This window comes from Pteropus vampyrus, unplaced genomic scaffold (genome assembly GCF_000151845.1).
Source record: "Pteropus vampyrus isolate Shadow unplaced genomic scaffold, Pvam_2.0 Scaffold37, whole genome shotgun sequence".
NCBI lineage: Eukaryota > Metazoa > Chordata > Mammalia > Chiroptera > Pteropodidae > Pteropus > Pteropus vampyrus.
The window spans coordinates 2,619,045-2,640,867 of record NW_011888818.1 but is presented as its reverse complement, the minus strand read 5'-3'; the positions used below and the strand labels follow the sequence as shown (position 1 = coordinate 2,640,867).

The window sequence follows — 21,823 nt, the reverse complement described above, 5'->3', positions numbered from 1 at the left end:
GTGCGAAAAGAAGAAATTTTATACACATGACTCCTTAAACACCCATTACATTTACTTGCAGATATAAAAATGGCATATATATATGTATATATATATATATATCTCATTATACTATACACATATGATTATTTTAGGATACAAATGATAAATATGCTTACAAAAGGAAAGTTAGAGTTGATAGAATAAGTAGAAAACAAGAATTCTAAGAAAAGTTATTTAATTATATATATGTGTATATATAATGAAAGGAATATGTAAAAACAACTAAAGTGAAAGTTTCTTTGGCTGATATTATTTTAGGCAAAAGAGAAGAAGTCTGTTGTTATATTTGTGAGAATAAGCTCAGCCATGTAAGAAGAAATCCTGGAGTACTACTCACATGTGGCAAATACTGTGACGGGGTCTGATGTATTTAAGAGGTCCTTAAAAAGTAAAAATTCTATATTATATTTATTTATAATTGCCAATAGTTGGAAGCAACCAAAATGTCCTTTAGTAGGTGAATGATTAAGCAAACTGTGGTATATCCAGACAATGGAATCAAAAGAAATAAGCTATTAAGTCATGAAAAGATATAGAGGGAACTTAGATACATATTACTAAGTGAAAAAAAGCTAACCTAGGGAGGGTATGTACTGTGTGATTCCTACTGTATGACAGTCTGGAAAAGGCAAAACTATAGATACAGTAAAAAGATCAGTGGTTGCTATGGATTAAGGGGGTAGGAAGGATGAATGGGCAGAGAGCACAGAAGGCTTTTAGGTCAGTGAAATCATTCTTATGATACTACAACGGTGGTTACATATCATTTATACATTTGTAAAAACCCATAGAATGGGCAAGAGTAAACCTTAGTGCAAACTATAGACTTTGAGTGATAACGATGTGTCAATTTAGGTTCATTGGTTTTAACAAAAGTATCACCGTGGTGCAGAATGTCAATAGTGGGGGAGGTTTTGCCTGGGTACACGGAAACTCTCTGTTCTTTCTGCTCAATTGCTGTGAACATAAAACTGCTGTAAAATATAAAGTCTACATTAAAAAATGAATTGCTCAGGAGGATTTGATAGAAAAATTTCAGAAGCTGACAGACTGAATAAGGGTTCCAGTGTGCAAAAACCTGACATTTAACTGTATAAGCACTACAGATATTTCTATGTAGGATTGCTAGTATTGGTTTGGTATCTAAAAATCTAGATGTCATATTATTTCAGGTTAAATTGTATTTTAATTAAATATAATTTTTCATTTGCATATAGTCATATACTTTTTAAAAATCAGTTTCAGGTATACAACACAACGGTTAGGCATTTATATAATTCATAAAGTGATCCCCCCAGTTACCCTAGTACCCACCTGGCACTATATGTATCCATTACAATATTATTGCCTATATTCCCTATGCTGTGCTCCACATCCCCGTGACTGTTCTATAACTATGAATTTGTGCTTCTTCATCCCTTTACCTTTTTCACTCCGTCCCCCACAATAATGTACTTTTAACAATATTCTTTTTAATTTTTTTGTTTATGCTGGCATAAATCTTTAATATAAATAGAGAAGGGGGAAACTGCTTGTTTTTCAGAGGGTTGTACAGGTTTGTGTCATTGAAACAAAAGACGATACTTAAATCAAGAAAAACGAAAATAGCTAGACTCACAAACATTCTCAAAACTAAAGAAATAAAGATAAAAAATTATTCCCTTAGTTTAGAATGGGGACAAATAAAATGATAGCTTTTCAGTATCCAATGATAGCCACAATTTATACAAGGGTGTTTAGACTATAATCAGAGAAATAAATATGGCTAAAATAATGCTCCATTTGGATGTTTCTATAGGGTAGCTAGAAGTTGCAATTTCCATTTATCCAAAACATAAGAGTTAGCAAATTATTTGGAGGCAGAAAACAAAAATCTCAGCTGCCATTTGTTTGCTAGTGACTTAAATACATTGCCTGAGTCATTTATTACCACTATCTAATTGACAGAAAACAGTTTGGTGCATTTTGAAGGAAGAGTGAGTGAGGCCAAGGGTCTGAGAAATAAGGAATGGCTTTTACGTGTTATTTTTTATTAACTATAATTTAAAGCAGTTGCATAGACAAAAACCTTACAAATATTTTTAAAGTGACTTTTAAAGGTTTTTAAAGTCACTACAGAACAAAAAAGAGGAAAATTCATTTCGACAAGACAATAATTGGTCTTCATAGTTTTTTTTTTCTGTCTGCTGCTGCTTAAAACATAGAATTATAAATTTAAGCCTAATTTAAAACAATACACAAACTATAAATGAATCCTCTCAGCATTAAACATTAAAGAGATGAATTTGTCTAATAACTCTTTGACCTGTATTTTTTAGTTTATCCTCTCCAGCCTGACTAAAGAATGAAAAATCACAGTGATAACAAAAAAAATAAAAAAAACAAAGTCAATACTTAAGAATAATCTATCTCATTTAACAGACTACCTTTTCTATATTCTTTGACCATTTAAAATTAGAGGTGGCTTCTGCCTCCAGGAAGATACTGTGTAGCAGTGGAATGAAATATCCTTATTTATGTTCAAGCGCCTCCCTGGCAAAACTACTCCCTTCTTACCATTTTAGAGCCCTGTGATACTTCCCTAAATCTTACCCATTCTTTTCTTCAAAGTCTGGCTGAAGGGCCTACTTGCTTCCAACCTACTCCAGTCCACGGTGTGCTCTTATCTTATTGCACTATGCTCATATCTTTTGGCATACACAAATCATTTGACGCTCAGCCTTTTATTCTTGAAACACATGCTGTACCTTCTTTGGCGTCTCTCCTGTTTCTATAGTCTGAGTCTAAGAAAAGGCTTTGTGGGAGGAGCGTCCTCTGTCACTGTCCATGGTACTGAAACATCGTTGTGGGCTAAGAAGGTTTTTCTTAAGCTTACCTCTGGTGACTCCTATTTTCTCCTAGGAATTTTCAAATTGGCAAAGTGGTGGTGACAAGGAAAAGTAAGGCAAGAAGCTATTGGAAGAGAAAGAGGAACAGACAGAGGTAAAGCTCTCATGTCATTGCTTGGAGAAAATAAGACCCTTGGTTTGACATAATTTTTAAACAATTGCAGGTGCCAGCTTGGGAACCGGAGGGTGACATAGCCGACATAGCCAATGAAGGAGGGTAAGAAATGCGTGCCCCAAGATATACCGAGCCGTGCAAGTGTCGGCATGAGAAAACATATTGATGCTGCTGGTGGGCGAGGATACCAGACAGGCAGCATGTTGTGAACGCAGCATCACTTATGTCGAACCAAATTGCCGTAGGTTTTCTTTGTCTTTATTTTTCTCTCTTGATTAAAAAAAATGTCACTTGGCACTGTAGCAGAACAAAGATAACTGTAACTTATGCTTCACATTGGATGTAGCTCTGCATCTCTTCCCTTCTAGCTCTTCTGTAACAGTTACAATTCTATCACCATCAGCCCCGGTTGATGGTAATGGGGAGAGCATATACCCCTGTATTCACTATGTAAGTTCCCCCAACTAAAGTGTAACCTCGTCGAGGACAAACACGGGACATTAAACATTTTTTGGATCCTTAAAATGCCAAATTAGAGTGCCTGATACGAATTAGGGGTTCAGTAATATTCTTGGAATCAATAAAAGAATCATGTCTACCACAGAGAGTACTCAACAAAGACTTGTTAAATGAGCAAATGTTTTGTTTTAACACTTCCATCCTCTTCTAGGTTCTTTAAAAGTCCAATCCTCTTTCTCTTGGGATTTCAGGTTCCAACAAAACCTACCTCCCTCTCGCGTCAGTCACTCATTACCTTCGCTGCACTGGGGGCCTGCCCTCCTCTAGCCATGTGCCTGTCCCCTCTCCGGCTCAACCTTTTTTCCTACTGTTACCCCGGTCCCTTTCTCCCCACCAGGACCTCTCCCGCACTGAGGGTCCGAGTCCGGGTGGCTCCGGGCGGCTCAGCTCCGAATCTCCGCCCGCAGGGTAACGCGTTGTCATGGACACGGCACCTGCGCCCTCCGGCGGTGCCCCTTCTCCACCGTCCCCTCCCCCCACCTGCGGCGGGGAAACGGCCTCGCCTCCCCAGCTCCGCCCCGCCCCGCCCGCTCGGCGCTCCCTAGGCCGTGCGCGCCCGCGCCATCTCACCCGGTGCCTCCCTCTGCCCCGCGGAGCCGCGGGGGCCGCGGGGGCGCGCGAGCGAGCGAGCGGCCGCGCTTGCGCACTGACCGCCTCCCCTAGCGGCGATCCGGGCCGCTGCCGCTCGCGCTAGGGCTGGTCGCGGGGCGGGCGGGGGGAGGGGGGAGCGGCTTCGCTTCCAGCCCCGAGTGAGGCGGAGACCCGGGCTGGCGGGCGGAGCAGGAGGCACCGCACCTCGGCCAGAGGCGGCTGCAGCAGCTGCTGCCCTCGTCCCCGCCGCCGCCTCTCCAGCCTTTCTGTGATTACCCCTCCAGCTGCTAGGAACCGGCGAGACAGAGGAGGAGGCGAGAAACTCCCACCGACCCAAAGAGGTGAGTCCCGGGCAGAGCATCCTCCATCCTTGCCTGCCTCCCTCCCTCCTTTCCTCCCTCCCATCCTCTTCATCCTCCCCTCCCCTCCTGCTCCCCAACCCTCCCGCCCTCATCCTTCCCAACATCCCTCTCTCTTCTCCCCTCCTTTCTCCCTTCCAGCCTTTCTTTCATCCTTTTCTTCCTCTCTCGCAGCCCCACTTCCTTCCCACCCTTTCTTTCTTCCCTATTTTCCTTTTAGCCGCACGTTCTACGGCGCAGCTCTGCATCCCTTTTCTCTTGTCTCACCTCTTTATTTTTTTAATTTTTTTATTTTGTTTTGCCCCCTTTCTTCACCCCTTCCCCGGTGGGAGATCCCTTGCCTGCGAAACTGTCCGGATTCTGGGGCTTCCAGAAAATTGGGCACGTATACTGAGAGACACACTCTTGCACAGCGGATACCCTCCAGGTCCTTGAATTATTTGGATTAAGGGTCAAGTTGGACAGAGTAAAACTGGAAGGAGAAGAGGGTCGAGGAAGAATCTGTGGTTTTGTGCTGTATTACGGTGGGGGTGGGGAGGGTTGTCACTTAGACGTGTTGCCAACAACTCTCCACACCCCTCTTTGGCAGTTTCTTTTTTCCTCCTGGGAATTACATAGTCCCAGTGTGTGTCTCACTAATTTAAAATCAAGCTTTTCTTGCTTTGATTGTCCCTGTGAGAAGCCACAAGGAAAGAAGAGAGGAAGAGAACAAGAGAAGAAGAGGGGAGGGGAGAGGAGGGTGGTGGCATGGATGCTTGTGTCCTTTTCCCCTAGGCCCCTTTGGATTGATATTTTCAAACCACCCGCCTAATATTTGGCTTGAAATTGACCCCATGTGTCCTTAGTCCTGTCACTATCTACTTCAAAGGCAGAAACTCTCTAAACTTTGATGCGTGTGCACCACAGTATTATTTATGGAATGTTTTCATCAGCACACAAAACACTAAGGTAGACTGATTTGGGAAAATAGGGAGCAGAAGGGTAGAAGAGATGTGCTTTTGTTCATCGTGGGTTAACTGCTAAAGGAGGACAATGGATAGACAGTTTTGGGAGTAATGAGTTTATACTCCACAAGATTATACATTTACCATTTTTAAAGTGTTAGCTGCGTTATAGCCTTTAGCAGATACCCTTATCTCCTCTCATCCGGCGGACAGGAATTGTGAAGATGTTTGAAGAGAAGCATACTGTACGATTCTCTTTGTGGTTTACACCAATGGAAAAGTTGAATTAGCTCTGGAACCATTATCAACAATTTAAAATTTCAGTTGCTTTTGCACCACTTATTTCCACCAAATGATATATTTCACTTTGCTTTCTTTAGCTTATACTGTAACCCCTTCTGTTATCTGTATTGATAGTAATTTGGCAGTTTTTCTTTTTGCGAGCATTGCTGCTGAAAAGTTTATATATGGTGGGACAACCATGCCTCAGCAAGGTCCCACAGATAGTATAAGTATAAATCAAAAACGGAGTCTTTAGAAGCCTGTATTTTGCCCTGTCTGTATTTTAAACAACAACCCCCTAAATCTTAATATCTGTATAATAGCTATGTCTTATGTTTAATGACTGTGTGGGGAGGGACTGAAATAAATGGCAGAATCAATGAAGTTGCCAGTAAGAAACTATGCTATGGAGCAAATTATTGATTTTTTCTTTTCATTTAAATTATTATATGCTAGTAGTGCAAAGTACACTTTTGCATTTTATGAGAATGTGAAGTAGGAGTTGAGATGATGAGAATTACCTTTGAAAGTGATTGAGTTCTGATTTGATGAAGAGCTGATACAGTTAATCATTTGAATCAGTTTTGGGGAAGTGTGTGATACTGGGAATGATGGACCCACCCCTAACTCCCCTTGGTCGGAATGCAATTCCATTAATGGCTTGGCTGACTCTTAAGCCATATGGGAGAAGTTTAGTTGAATTATGAGTGTTACCAACATCCTGATACAGAATTGCAGTCCATCCTGTGTGTATTGGAAATGGTTGCATTACCTAATAATGAACACAATTTTAGATAGGGGTATGTGTTGTTGTTGTTGATGTTCCTTTTCCTGGAATGCCATGAAGCTAGTTAAAACTTCATTAGTAATCATATGTGAATATAATCAGTTAATTCTATCCTGATTTACTTTCAGATGACTTTTCCCTTCCAACATATCTACTGCTCTCTTGGTGGGGCTTCCTAGATATGCGTAGGGGCAAGAGGCAGCCCCGGTCAGCCCTGCTCTTTCTCTGTTGCAATTTTGCTACACAGAGTAATGTGAGTGTATGCCTCAGTTTTTAATACTGTGCTTACTATAGAAAGAAAGGTACCTTATACTTGTTTCCTTTGTAAACGTTTATCCATTTAGTGAGAACAAAATATACAAGGTTATTAAGGAATAGAAAATAAAATAACACTTGTTTACAGCAAGATTTTTGAGAGATGAGTAAAATTAATAAAATATGAAATAGTAGAGGAGTTACTGTCTTATAAAAGCAGCCTGCCACTCTTACTGTAATCTATTTTCCATATAAAGACCAACTTCTAAAGAATTTCTTTTCTGCCTTTACTTGACTGAACCTTTAAGAATGTATGGTACAGATGAAGCCCCAAAGGAACATTTTATGTACCTTGTAGAAAATATTCTGGAAAATTCTCTGTGCTTTCCTTCCTCAGAGTTCTTAAAACCTGCCCAACCCTATGCTAAGTGGTATGAGGTTTTCAAAAGAAGTAAAAGACACTCTGTTTGACCTTAGTTTACAATCTAGTTGAGGAGGACATTCATTTGCATGAGGTAGTATTTCACAGTGGCAAAGGAGGAGAGAGCCTTAGATTTGAGTGCTCGTTCTACATAAGTGGTAGAGTGTTGTACCCTTATGTTCTGTTTTAAGTCTTCTTCCTCATGTGCAAAATGGGTAGAGTCTGATTCATGGGATTGCTTTAAGGGTTAAATGTGTTAAATATACTGCTTGGTACAAACGAAGCATTTATTAAGTAAGCATAATTGTAATTAGGAGAAACAGTTTATAAACAATCAAAGACAATATATGATTATGTACTGGAAAGAAATGAAGAGCAAATAAGTGTTAGAGGAATTCCAAAGAGGACAGATGTTTCCGTAGCCAGGGAAAGATTATATTCAGGAGTGTACTGGAGCTTGGGCAGAGAGACCTGGGAAAGATTTCATGCAAGGTGGGTACCACAGCTGGAAAAGCAGAGAGAGAAGCCTGCTGGGTTTGGGAAGACTGTTTACTGGGATGTTTGGCATACTGGTGAGTGTATTAAAAGGTACTGGACATACACAGTCAGAGTAATTACACTATCAGTTGGCATAAGACTGTTGTTGTGTGGGATCCATTTTATCGTAGAATGTTCAGCTACCCAGGAGAGCTCGTTTTTAATTCTTTGTCTCACCCAAAGCCCCATCCCAAGACACAGAATCCAAGGTCTGTGTCACAAGGAGGACCCGGAGTATTGTTTTAATCCTTTTCTGTAAACTTGAAGGCTTAAAGAAAACTTTACCAAACAACAAAGATTTAATATTATGATAATATGATTATTACAACTCTCTTTTATTTTGCCTTAACCCATGAATATTTCAGGACTGAATCATGGAGAATAATAACAAGGATTATTTTACTTTGACATATATGAAGCCAGTAATTGTTAGGGTAGTTGTATTTCCAGTAACTTTTTTTTTACTTTGTTGTTGACTTTTCCTAATTACCCCATGTCTCTTTTTTTGGGTATTCAAGATCATTAATGATTCTAAATGATTTATACTCTTCAGTTGTTTTACTGGGAGATTAAGGTGGGATGATGAAAGAGGAACTATCTGGGAGTGTGCAGTGAGGAAGTTAAATGTCTTCTAGTGTGACAGTTGCTTGCTGGACACATCTGTTGGTACACCTTTATTTTTGGTTGGTGTCCATTAACTAATCTGAAACATGTATATCCATGAAATTTTATCTAACAGTATGAGTGATGTGATTGAGTTATTTTATCAAAAATGATTTCCAGAAGATTTTACCTGCAGGTAACAAATGTCAGTATTTATAGTGCTCATGTTTAATCCATTTTAAATAGATGGACACAATTTCATGGTTTTCTACAAAATGATAAAATGCTTATTTTTTTTGTAGTTCTATGAATATACACAATTGGTCTCATGATTATTATCTTAAAGAAGATAATTATAATATGAACATATATCCAAAAGCTAGTAGTTTAACAGACTATGGACTGTAGCATTTTTATTTTCTATTTTGAGATTTTTCTCAAGATTCAGCAGATCTAAATAAAACATTTTCAAGTGTATTACTTCTCATCAGTTCGATATTAAAGCACCAGTGATTTTTGATGAACTACTCTTACACATTTTTATTTTCCTCATAAGTGAATTTTTACCTTGGAGAGGAATTATAACTCAAACACAAATATGCATTTTATAAGTCTTTGACATTATTAATTGTAATACCTTATAGAAAACACAAAGCGATAGTCTGACTTTATAAAGCTTAATTTAGTAGCACTTTTATTCCTTTTTGTTTAAGGGCTATATTTGTATATACAACTCTTAGACAATGATTTTTCAGATGTGAAGAGAATGTTCATTAACAGGAGTGAAATTAGCAATTGTGTACTCAAGGTGGAGGTGGAGAAAAAGTGAAATAAAGTGAATCAATTTTGTTTCATCTATAGGGCTGAAAATGTATAACTGCCTATTTAGGTGTTTTCTATATTTTTTCTCTCATGCTGATACAATCCATGTTGTAGTTGTTTAAAGCATCCGTGTATAGACATATATATGAATATACACGTGCATTTTTTTCAGTTAACAGCCTTTGAAACTAGATAGATCTTGGATGAAAAAACATATATAAAATCAAATGTTGGTTTCTCAGAATCTTGCTATTTTGTTTCCTTTGGTTTTTGAGAGGAGCCAAAACACTCATGGGAGCTGCCTGATGGGGACAGAGCTCCAAATCAGCTAGTATCTTGCTCTGATGTTCCTACATTAAATGAATAGACATGCCACCGAAGTTGGAGTAAAATAAATAATTTAATTAATTTTTTAAATGAGATCCCAAGGACTATAAAACAGTATTAGAAAATTAATAGGATACTTTGATATGTTCATGTTGTGTAAATTGTGCTTATGTTGGTCTTTACATATCTGTAGTAAATTCAAAAATTTTTTTTTATGGCACCTTGATGTTTCTCAACTAAAGCCTTAAAGTCTTGATGGAGACATTTCAGTTCTCCCACAGCCTACCCGGAAACGACAATGACTCCATAAATGACGGAAGGATCTGATGTTCCCATCTGATTTTAACTGTGATTAGACAAGAGTTGGTGAGAATTCAGTATGCCAAGTGTGTTTTAAATTCATAGAGCCTAAAGCAGTTGTTAAATACCATTACTCCATCTTCCAGTAAGTAGATAGAAATGTCCTTAACCGTCTCAGAATGAGCAAATTGTCCTCAGCTAGTTCTTGGAAAGGGCATCCCACAATTCTTGAGTCTTTAGTACTTTCTTCCTTTTTTCTTTAGGTATTGATACCTGCTGGACTTATTTAACAAAAAGTGCTTCCCTCCCCCTCTCAAATATGCAGAAATGGTATAAAGAAGAATATACAGAACTCACTGGAAAAAAATGTCTGCATTTAAATTTATTCCTCTATTCAATTATGCATTCTATGTAGTTTTTTTTTTTTTTTAATCACATTACCTAGCATGAATTGATTCATCAGGTATTTTTTAAATACCTGCTCTGAGCAGAGCATTGGGCTAGAGATTATAATTTTATAAAAGCACTGAATCAGGAATTAACCAACTAATTAGTTATATGACTAAACAAGCCTCAAAGTCTCCAAACCTTATTTATTAAATGTTTATTTTAAGTGACTTGTACTAGAGGATATGAAGAGTGTCTTCTAGCTATAAAATCCTATAATTCCATATCTGATTGCTCTTAAAAATTTCAAGGCATAATGATTTATTTCTCACCATGTCCCATTTGTTTTTTCTTTTGAAACATTAAACTGTTTGCTACATGAGAAACACCTCCATCTTTAGTGCTATATGATTTCCCTTTCCCAAGAAAGCTGTAGATTTAGCTTCACAGAGTCTCTGGACCAAGGAAGAACTAAGGAACATTTTCTTACCTCCCCATTCTTTATTACTTCTCACTTTTCGAATCCTAGAATCCTTTCTGGGCTGGAGATACAAGGCAGTTGCTACCTTCATTTAGGGACTAGGGCAATGTACAGTTGGCTTCTTTGAATAATGCCACCGTCTCTGAAAGACAATATGGCACTTATGCATTAAGATTAAGATAATATTTATTTAAGAAGTTATATATACTCTAAGGTTAATGGTTTTGCTTCAGACACAGCAAAGTCTTGCTTGTCTTCTAAATCTTATCCCCTAGGACTGTGTGGTCGCCTGTCCTTCTACTATTCTAGCTCCAAATTCCCATTAAAATCTTGTATAATCAAATTTGTTTAAGTATGTTTTATATATAATAAAGTATATCCATTTTAAGTTTGGTATCGACAAATATATCTGTGTAACCATCACTGCAGTCAAGATATGGGATATTTCAATTGCTCTAAAATCTCCCCTTTTGCTTGAACTGCTTTTTGTCTCTAGAGTTTTGTTGTTGTTATTGTTGTTGTAAAAATGGATATAAATCAAATCATAGAGTATGTACTCATTGTTGTCTCCTTTCATTGAGCATAATGTTTTTGAGACTAGTCTGTGATTTTGAGTATATAAACTTTTAGAAGAAAATATAGGAAAAAAAAATCTTTATGATTTAGAGTAAGGCAGAGATGTCTTAGATAGGACCCCAGAAGCACTAATCATAAAATTAAAGGAAAAAGATAAAACTAAACTATCAAAATTAAAAAAAATAAACTTCAAAAGACATGTGATTTGCTAGACATATATCTCTGTTTCTATTTATATATACCTGACAAAAGACTAATTATTCTAATTGTATTTAGAACTCTTGCATTTCAATAAGAACACAAACAATCTAAAAATGAACGAAATATATGAAGAGGTATACACAAAAGAAGATATATTGATGGTCAATGAGCACATGAAAAGGCATTTAACTCCATTATTCACCCAAATAATGAAATTTAAAAACCGTAGTATGATACCACTGTACAAACACTAGAATGGGTATATTTAAGAGGACCAACAATATCAAGGTTTGGAGAAGGTGTGAAGCAATTGAAGCCCTCATACTTTGCTGGTGGGAATGTAACACTTTAGGAAACAATTTGTCAGTTTCTCTTCATGCTAAAAATACTCTTACCATACAATGCTGAAATTCCACTGCCAGGTGAAATTAAAACATATGCACAAAGACTTTTACATGAAAATTAACAGCAGCTTTACTCATAATAGCTTCAAACTAAAAATAATCCAAGTATCCATTAAATTCCCATTTTAAAGTTATTCTTTTGAAATATAAAACAGAGATGCCCGTATGTTTTTTTTTAGAGACGTGTTATTTACTATGTGTAACCTGGCAGCAGAGGAAAAGGTATACATTCAAAAAGATTTGTAAAAGTAACGAAATCCAGAGGCGAGACGGCTCCAGGCTCAGACCTAGGCTCAGCTTCTCCTCGCTGCCCTTTTCTCAACTCTGTCCCCTCTGTGTCCAGACCTCATCTTCAGCCAGTGGTGTGATGGCTGCTGCAGTTCTAAGCACAACACCATGCAGCAGCATGTCCCTTCCAGAAAAATGAGGAAACTTGCTGGAAGTCCTCCCTTACCTCTAATCTCACTGGCCAGCACGGGATCACGTGGCCATGTTCAATCCAGTGAGCAGCAAAGTGAAAGGAAATACCATGCGTGATAGGCTTAGACTAAGCAGGATCGACCTGCTGGGGCCAGGTGGGCTCTGGGGTCAGTTTTTCCTGAAGTGCATAGCTGTGGAGAAAGTGAAGTGGGTAGATGAGCTGAATGGCAGTTCTTTTAAGAAAAAAGAAGAGAGAAAGGGATGTCCGGCAAGCAAACAGTAGTGTTTGTTACAATTTGAGTTAGAGGCCTGCCATGATGTTCTCAGTCTCGGGGGAAGGAGGTTGAAGCAGAAAGCTTGGATTGCAGTCATAGCTAGTTATTGTGGGAATGTGTGCAAAAAGAGGTGACAGAGGGTACCCTAGGAAAAGAACAAGGAAGACATTTAGATTCTAGCTCACAGCATGAACTGGAAAGGAATGGAGTCTAGATCCAAGGGAATAATTCAAAGTGAGCAAGCATATAAATAGTGACAAGCAGAGCCAGGCACATTGGGGCCCATGGAGTTGGGACAGGAGGCAAAAGTCGGTGCTGGCAGCAGTCTGGAATCTAGGCAGGCAAACTCGATTGCAGTTTGCCCATCTGTGAAATCAGGACCTCAGGCAAGAAGATTTTCATGTTTTGCTTGTTAAGGCAGAAGCTAAAACAGTAATTATTCTCTTTTTTTCAGTGTTCTCAACTACTTTAGATTCTGTGTCAAGAATAGGAGCCATACTTTATTTTTTTTCCTAATATTCCCTTGTTATATAACCCTGGGCCCTCATTAGTTCCTTAATAAATGCTAACTGATTGAACTAAATCTGAACTCATTCTATCTTTGAACAAATTCCGTAAATTTCTGGTTAAACAAATGTAGCAGTTGTTCATCAAATACTTTCTTACAAATTAATAAAACCACTGTTTTGGGGAACATAGCCCTAGACCTATATATAAGTAAGATATGGCATTATGAATTGATAATATAGAGGGGTGAAAAGTACCTAAACAGTTTAATACCAGAAAGAACATGAGACAGTGTGTAGTTCAGTGTGGTACTGTTTCCACCATGGCAAGGGTCAAAAGTCCTGGTGGACGCAGTAATGGGTAGGAGAGAGGTGGAGGAGAGGATGACCTTGTATTAGTACTTGTTAATTCAGCGCTGCCTCTCTGGGAACTGGGACGGGGCCGAGCCAGCAGGAGGATGGGATTAATGAGCACAGCACTGGGAGAAGTGAAGCCACATCCAGGAGAACTGAAAGCTGGGACTCTAACTGCTCAGTAGGCAACTGAAAAGTGAGGCTGGAATAAGTGGGGGAGAAAATATTTAGACATTATCTATATAAAGGTATCTCAAGAATGCAATAACAGAAGATACATTGTTTCAAAAAGAACTTGTTTTGTTTTCTGCACTTAAATCAAAACTTGCCCACTGTAGAACAATCTAGAAAATAACAAGAGAAAGAAATTTCAAAATAAAAATTACTGCAGTCCAATTCTCCAGTGAAGATTTGGTGAATTTCTAGGTTCCTCCCCATAAGTATATCTGAGTTTATCATGTAGAAATCTTTAAAACAAAACTGAGATCATAGGTATATATATACATGTATATGTATACACGTGTACATATATATGTGTGTATATATATATATATATGTAACTTTGTGTTTTATTTTTTTAACTAAGCATATCTGAGCATTTTCTAGGATAATAGTCTTCCTACACATTACATTGTAATGTGACATTACATTGATTAGAATTTAAGTTTTTCAGTTTTTGGCTACCCTACAGAGATAAAATGTTTGCACTATCTGCACAGCACTATCTGCTGTGTCATGGGCAGGAGATTAATTTTGGGGTCCCCACAAGAGTGCCTCAAAAATATAGGTGGTCAGTGTCTATGTAGTGAGATGTATTTTTTAATATTTACTTAAATGGTAACGTATTCTGTTACTTCATTTTCATTTCACATATAGCTAAGCTGGTAACATGAATATATATACCATTATTTTTAATTGCTGCTTGTTATTTTCTAGTATAGTTATACTGTGGTTATTTAATCCTTGTGTTTTCATAAACATTTATGTTCATTCCTACTATTTTGCTATTTAAAACAATGCTGTGATGAACACTCTTATACAGGATTTTTGTCCACATGTACTAGTATATTTTTTAAAGGGTAGGCTGATAATTTTAATTTTGGAGTCATGAGGTATGTACATTTTAGATTTTAATAGTTGATGCCTAATTGTTCTTCAAAATGGTAGTGCTAATTTACATTTCACCAGCAGATATGGAAGTACATATTTCCTTATTCTTTCACCGATACATGATAATTTCAAACTTGGAAAAGTTTACCAATGAATAGGTAAGAATGGTATCTCTTTGTTATATGAATTTGTTTCTCTGATTTCTAGAGAGATTGATTTTCTTTTTTTTTCCGCTAGTGGCCAAATGTTTTGTTTCTGCTGTAATGACTGTGTTCATATCTTTACTCAGGTTTTTCTAGTAGATTATTTATCTTATTTTAATTTATAGGACTTATTTATATTCTCTAGGTATAAAGAATTTTGTTATTCCTGAACTAACGATGTACTATCATAATTACTATAGCTTACAATATGTTGTGATATCCAGTAAGTGATGTTTTTTCTTTCTCAAAGTTTCTTGTCTATTTTTGTACCTTTTCTTCAGAAAGATAGGGCAACTATGTTATCAGATTTCATAAATAAAACCCTTAGTATTTTAACTGACATATTTAATTAAAATAATTTGAGAGGAAAGTAACAACTTTCTAATTCATAGTCATTCCATTGGCATGTTTCTTCTATGAAGAAAAAAAATTATAATACTGAACAGTACAAAAAAGAAGACCTTAATAAGTGAAGAGACATTTATTAAGAAGAGAGAGTTCATGGTTCAAATATATATATATATGAAAATGATGAAATGTAACACTCATTTTTCTTTTAGTTTTCACATTTTAAATTAAATTTTTTTTTTTGGCTGACTTAGATTGAGTATGAATAATTCCTCATATATGAAATACATTATACTGTGGTCTAAACACACCTTTTTGTTTTTAATACTATTCTCAATATTTGACTGTTCCTTAGTATCCCAAATACCTTTTATATTTACCAGTATTTGTGAACCTTTCTCTTTGGAATAAGCACAGTGTATAGATGGATATCATATACTCATTTCCAAATATTAGTACTTTCCTAGGCCTTCATGATTATTTCACAGTGATTCTTTTGTATGTGGCTCTTCAAAGGCATGGGCCGTAGCATTTGTAGATTTTGGACTGATTGAGTGAACAGTGTTCTGATGATGGTGATAACTTGCTTATGATGATACTTATGCTATTAAACTTTTTAAAGTTTGTCTAAATGACTTTACTCTTTGGCCATCCGATACTTTAAATATTTTCTTGTCATCATTTTCATATCTAAGCTATTATGCTGCATATCATCTTTATATTAGTTCAGCCTTTCCCAAAGTAATATACAAATAAGTATGAGTTACAACAATACTAATATCATAAGTTTGAATAAAGATATAATGAGCAGCATATCACTATTTTCTGTTCTAGTTTGCCTGAATAATTGTGATACTTATCTGATAACATTTTCTTGATGCCTGGCTGCCTTTGGAAGGCATTTTGTGTACTGCTGCGGTTAGGAATTGCTGACCTCTTAAATCAAACTGTGTTACATTTTGTGGTTGTTCATCTTAAAGTTGCAGAAGTGTTTTTAACTAAAACATGTTAATATGTAAAAAGAAATGTTCCTTTTTGATTATTTATTTAAAATACTTCATATAAACTAATAAATGTATGACATAAAAAGTTTTCTTAGGTAGAATGCTAACTTTGAACAAATTTTATTTCTGTTCTTATAATTATAAAACAGTCTCTACTGTTACTATTTTGCTTTTCATTCATGAAAGTGCATGTATTTACTAATACAGAAATATTAAGACTTGTATATTGAAAGTTCCAAAACGTCATTGAAAGAAATTGAAGAGGATCTAAATAAATGGAAGGACATCTATGTTCACAGATTCGGGAAGACAATATTATTAAGATGGTAGTATTCCCCAAATTAATCTGTAAATCAGTGTTATCTCTTTGAAAAACTCAGCTGCCTTTTTTTGCCGTGATTGACAAACATCCTATAATTCGTATGGAAAGCAAGAATAGCCCCAACCAGCTTTAAAAACCAAAACAAAATTGGAGGATTCACACTTCTCAATTTCACGTCCTACAAGAAAACTACCGTAATCAAGACTATGTGCTCCTGACATAAGCATACACATGTAGATACGTGGAATAGAATTTAGCATCTGTAAATCCATACATTTATAGCTAATTTATTTTTCAACAAGGGGGACAGGACAATTTAATTGGGGAAAAAGTAGTCTTTTCAACAAGTGGTGCTGTGACAACTGAATGTTTACATGTAAAGAATAAATTTGGACCTGTATCTCCACTCTTTGCAAAAAAAAAAAAAATTTGAACCCCGTCGCTACCCCATATAAAAAAATAACTGAAAATACACTATAGACCTAAATGTAGGAACTATTAGCCTCTTAGAAGAAAAATTGGTGTAACTCCTTGTGATCTTGGATCAAGCCAATAGTTTCTTATTTGTCACAGCAAGAGCAAAATAGCAAAAGAAAAGTAAAAGATAAATTGGACTCCATCACAATTGAACTTTTGTATATCAAAAGACACCACTAAGAAAGTGAAAGAGAGCCCGCAGAGTGGAAGAAAATATTTACAATCATATATCCGATAGGACTCTAGAATCCAGAATATATAAATAATATAAATATATTACAACTTAATAATAAAAATACAAATACTTAAATAAAAATTGAGCAAAGAACTCAAATAGATATTTCTCCTAAGGATATAGATAGATGACAAATAAGCATATGAAAAGATGCTCAGCAGATCCAAAACAGAATGAGATACCTATTCATACTCACAAGCTGGCTCTCATAAAGAAAGGGGGATGCTATCACATATGGGGGAGCTGGGGAGAAATTAGAATCCTCATAGATTGGTAGTAGGATTGTAAAATGGTACAGCCACTTTGGAAAACATTTTAATACTTTGTCAAAAAGTTAAATACAGAGTTACCTTATTACCCAGCAATTCTACTCCTAGGTATATTCTCAAGAGAACTAAAAAGATCTATTCACACAAACCCTGTACACTTATATTCATTGCTCATTATAGTCAAATAGTGGAACCATCAATTGAAGAGTGGGTAAAAAAATTAGTATATCCATATATTGAGGTAATGTTCAGCCATAAATAGGAATAAATACTGATACATGTGAGAACATGGATAGCCTTGGAAACATTATGTTAAGTGAAAAAGTCCTGGCACAACACATCACATATTGTAGATAAACCTATACAGACAAAAAATAAAGAGTGATTACCAGGGGTTGGGGGAAGGGAAGAGTGGTGAGTGAAGGTTAATGGGTATGAATTTTTTGGGGGGAGGTGATGAAAGGTCTGGAACTAGGTAGTGGTGTTGGTTGCACATATTGGTTGCACATATACTAAAAAGATCACTGAATTTTATACTTTAAAATGCTGAATTATGGTATGTCAATTATATCTCAATAAAAAATTAAGGGCAAGTAAATAAAATAATTATTTGTAGTTTTATTTATTTTTCCATTTGGAAAGTAGAAATTATTTATGAATAATAAAATAACTATATATCTAGCAAACAATTACTTTAAATGTAAATGGATTAAATACTCCAATCCATACTGTGGCTGAATGGAGTACAAAACAAGACCCTTACATATTCTGTCTATAAGAGACTTGCTTCAGATCCAAAGACACACAGATTTAAAGTAAAGGGGTGGAAAAAGGTATTTTATGAAAATAGAAACAAACAAAAAGCTGAGGTAGAAATACTTATATCAGACAAAATAGATCTTAAAGGCTATAAGAAGAGACAAAGAAGGGTATTTAATTCCACTGGGTATTTATCCAAAGAGATCCAAAACACTAATTCAGAAAGACATATGTATCTGTATGTTCATTGAAACATTATTTACAATAACCAAGACATGGAGGCAACCTGATAAAGGAGAGGTGGTACATATGTACAATGGAATATTACTCAGCCATTAAAAGGAATGAAATCTTGCCACCTGCAACAACATGGATGGACCTAGGGGGTATCATGTTGAGTGAAATGAGTCAGACAGAGAAAGATAAATACTATATGATTTCACTTATATGTGGAAAAATAAATGAACAAACAAAATAGAAACAAACTCATAGATACAGAGAACATTTTGATGGTTTCCAGATGGAAAGGGTGTTGGGGGACTGTGAAGGGAGGGGAAGGATAAAGAGTTCCAAATTGTAGTTACATAATGGTTATGGAAATGTGAAGTATAGCATAGGGAATACAGTCAGTAATATTGTAATAACTGGTGTCAGATATATACTAAATTTATCGGGGTGATCACTTTGTAAGCTATATAAATGTCTAATCAGTATATTGTGCACCTGAAACTAATATTTATGTCAACTGTGATTGAAAACTAAAAAATCATTTTATAAAAAAGTGGAAATTCTCTTTATAATTTTAAATCATAGTTTTCATAAGAGATGAACCGAAAGCTAATACACATTGTATAGTAGAATTGTGCTGTGTTCATGTAATCATGAAAATGAATATTTTACTTTGAAAATAATATGTAATCTATTGTGCTCACATCTAGCATAAGATATCTGAAAGTGAGGAATCATATGAACTCACTTTGCCTTTCTTAGGTAAGGTACCCTATTTAGAATACCGAGATGAATGAGACGTGGTTTCTACCCTTATTACTTCTAATGGTGTATAGTAGGAGGTGCTGACCAGAAACAAACAACTAAAGAATATGGCGGGGAGTAGAGGCATAGATAGAATTTCAGATAGCAATAATGAAGAAGTATTTAAGGTCAAACAAAATTAGAAACAGGTCAAGAAGATTCACATTTGAATGGGAACTTGAAGGACATGTATAAGTTTCTCATTAACACAAATGAAGAAATAGCATTCCAGGCTAAGAAGGCATTTAGGTAGGGATGCCACTGTCAGTTTAGGAACCAACAAATAATATAAGTTGCCAGATGCTGAGAGGAGGGATGATGCACGTGGAGGTGAAATGAATGGAGCAAACAGCACTGATTAAATTAGAATTAGAGGGCTTAGGAACCATCTGGGTGTGAGAGACCGAGGACAAAGGCAAAGACAAGGGTAACTGATTTTTATCACTTGTCTTTGAGGTGTGAAACGTAGTTTAGGTGTAAGTTGATGTTTGGTTTAGAGATGTTAAATTTGAAGAGCTTAAAGGACTTCCAGATTCAGATCTTCAATAGACATTTTTGTATCAGGCCTGGACTTCTGAGTTGTTTGTATTTAAATTAGAAAATTTGGAGGAAAGATGGAGGTGACAGTTAAAACCATGGAGGTGATGAAGTGTCCAGAGGTTGCATAAAGTACTATCAGAAATATAGGATCTGCATCCTCAAGAATACCAACACTTAAAAAACAAAGAATAAAAACACTTGATGGGAAAGAAAGTGAAGAATCATATGAACTCAAGGAAATCAGCAAAGTGAAAAACAACAACAACAAAACATGGCAGAAAGAAAGTGTTACTCTCATTTCAAACCATCGGTTCACATTTTAACCCAGAACATAACAGAGACAACAAGAGGTAGACTGTAAGATCAAATCCTTATTGTTTGTTGCCACCACACATGAGATCTCTGGGTTCTGAAGCCTGGAGGCTCTTCTGTGGCCACCCCTCTGGTGTCGGAGCAGTCATGCAGTCTGGTCCCAGGAGCCCCTGGAGCCCAGCTGGTGATGAGAAGAGACAATGGAAGGTGGCCAGATCAGTGGCCAAAAAATGACCCCATGACCAATGCAGGTTCTGCTTAAAAGGCTGCCTGTGGTGTTGGTTGGGGGTTAGATTTGCTGTCTATTCATCCTGATTTCTGATATTTAAGCCAGCAGAATTTCCCTTCTAGCTACATTCTTCATCTTACTGCAGTAATCGATTATTGGCATGGGTGACATTTTAAAAATGGAGCTTGCTAAACTGAACTGTAACTCTTGTGAGTTACTGGTTTGTGTAGAATACACTTTTAGTAAAAGGAGAAAAAGCTGTATCTCTAGTTAACAGTGGTCTTCACATCTCTAGCAAAAAACAAGGTATTTTACTAATGGTGCTCATACAACTAGCAGAAATAGTTTCCCAGGAAAGAGGAAACATATCTCAATATATCTGGCCCTTGCCAAAGAGTTTTCACACCAGTATTCTATGCACAGGCAGACCAATCATGATTTTATTGTGGGGACTGGGGAAGGAGGCGTGAGTATTCCATCAGTCGATTTTCCTCAACTTTTTCTAAGGTGAGAAGAAAGTTTGCCAAGTGTCTTGTGTTTCCAGAGGGGAAAGGTGATCACTGGATGGTGCTCGGATGTCTAGGAGGGTAAAGACTAAAGAGAGGCCACTCGCTTGTTACTTAAGAAGGAGGTCCCTTGTTGATCTTTGCCAAAGTACCTTCAGGCTAGTGATCAGCTCAGAAATCTGAAAAAGTATCGACTCAAGAATGACCAGGAAGGGAGAAACTAGAAGTTTGGATTTTCCAAAGTCATTTGGCAGAGTTAGATGCAGAAAGGCAAGGGAGGCAGAGTAAAAAGGGAAGGTTTCCTTTAGTTTGCTTTCTTTTAAGTGGAATCATTTGAGTGGAGAAACATCCTGTGTAGGGAGTTCATTAGCAAATCAGTGTCCTAAAGTAGGTAAAAAGCAGTGAGTTTTCAAATTATACCACTTTAAAAAATTTTGTGCTCTGTCTGCATAATTTCTGATATTTCTACTTTATTGCAAAGCCCAAGTTAGACAAAACTTGGTGAAGGGAGGACAGAAGAAGTCAGTTATGCTTTGCTTTTTATAACGGATGGCTTGCTTAAGTCCAGTTTTGTGATCGTAATCATCCTTTGTAAATCATAACTGTTAGGGGAAGTTACGATTTAAAGAAATCCTTTTGTAGTTGTGACTTGTTTGTATTTGTTAGTAAATAGATATTTTCATATATCTTGCTTAAGGAGAATAAATGACTTACATATGTTCCTTATTCTATTCTTTCATTTTGCTTGTATACAACAAATCAATTTATAAAGCATTAAATTTTGAGACAGGTTACATTCTTAATTCTTAACTTTGAACAAAAGTATTGAAAGCATGAAGAATTTGTCCTCAGATGTGAACAGTGACTTGGTTGCCAAACTTGAAATAACCAAGTGTTATGGTTTTGCATTTACATATCTACTAATTAGGAAATTAAATGATATTTCAGTAGCAATGGAAGCAGTTTTCTTGCACACTTGCTTTATGCCTGTAATAATACAACAGGGGGTCCAAGAACATCTTAGCCTAAGGTCCAGGACAGGCAACGTGTGTAAGTGTTGACACATGAATATGTACATAGG

At 36.5% G+C, this 21,823-nt stretch overlaps 1 protein-coding gene across 3 annotated transcripts in view; it reads left to right on the top strand.

Moving 5' to 3' along the window:
- Positions 1-4,223: 4,223 nt before the first annotated feature.
- CTNNA2 (catenin alpha 2) overlaps positions 4,224-21,823 on the top strand; it is a 1,043,800-nt gene continuing 1,026,200 nt past the window's right edge. For all 3 annotated transcript variants that reach the window (XM_011358075.1, XM_011358074.1, XM_011358073.1), the window contains exon 1: positions 4,224-4,496. The gene's annotated coding sequence lies outside the window, so the exon portion shown is untranslated. The remainder of the gene's footprint in view (positions 4,497-21,823) is intronic.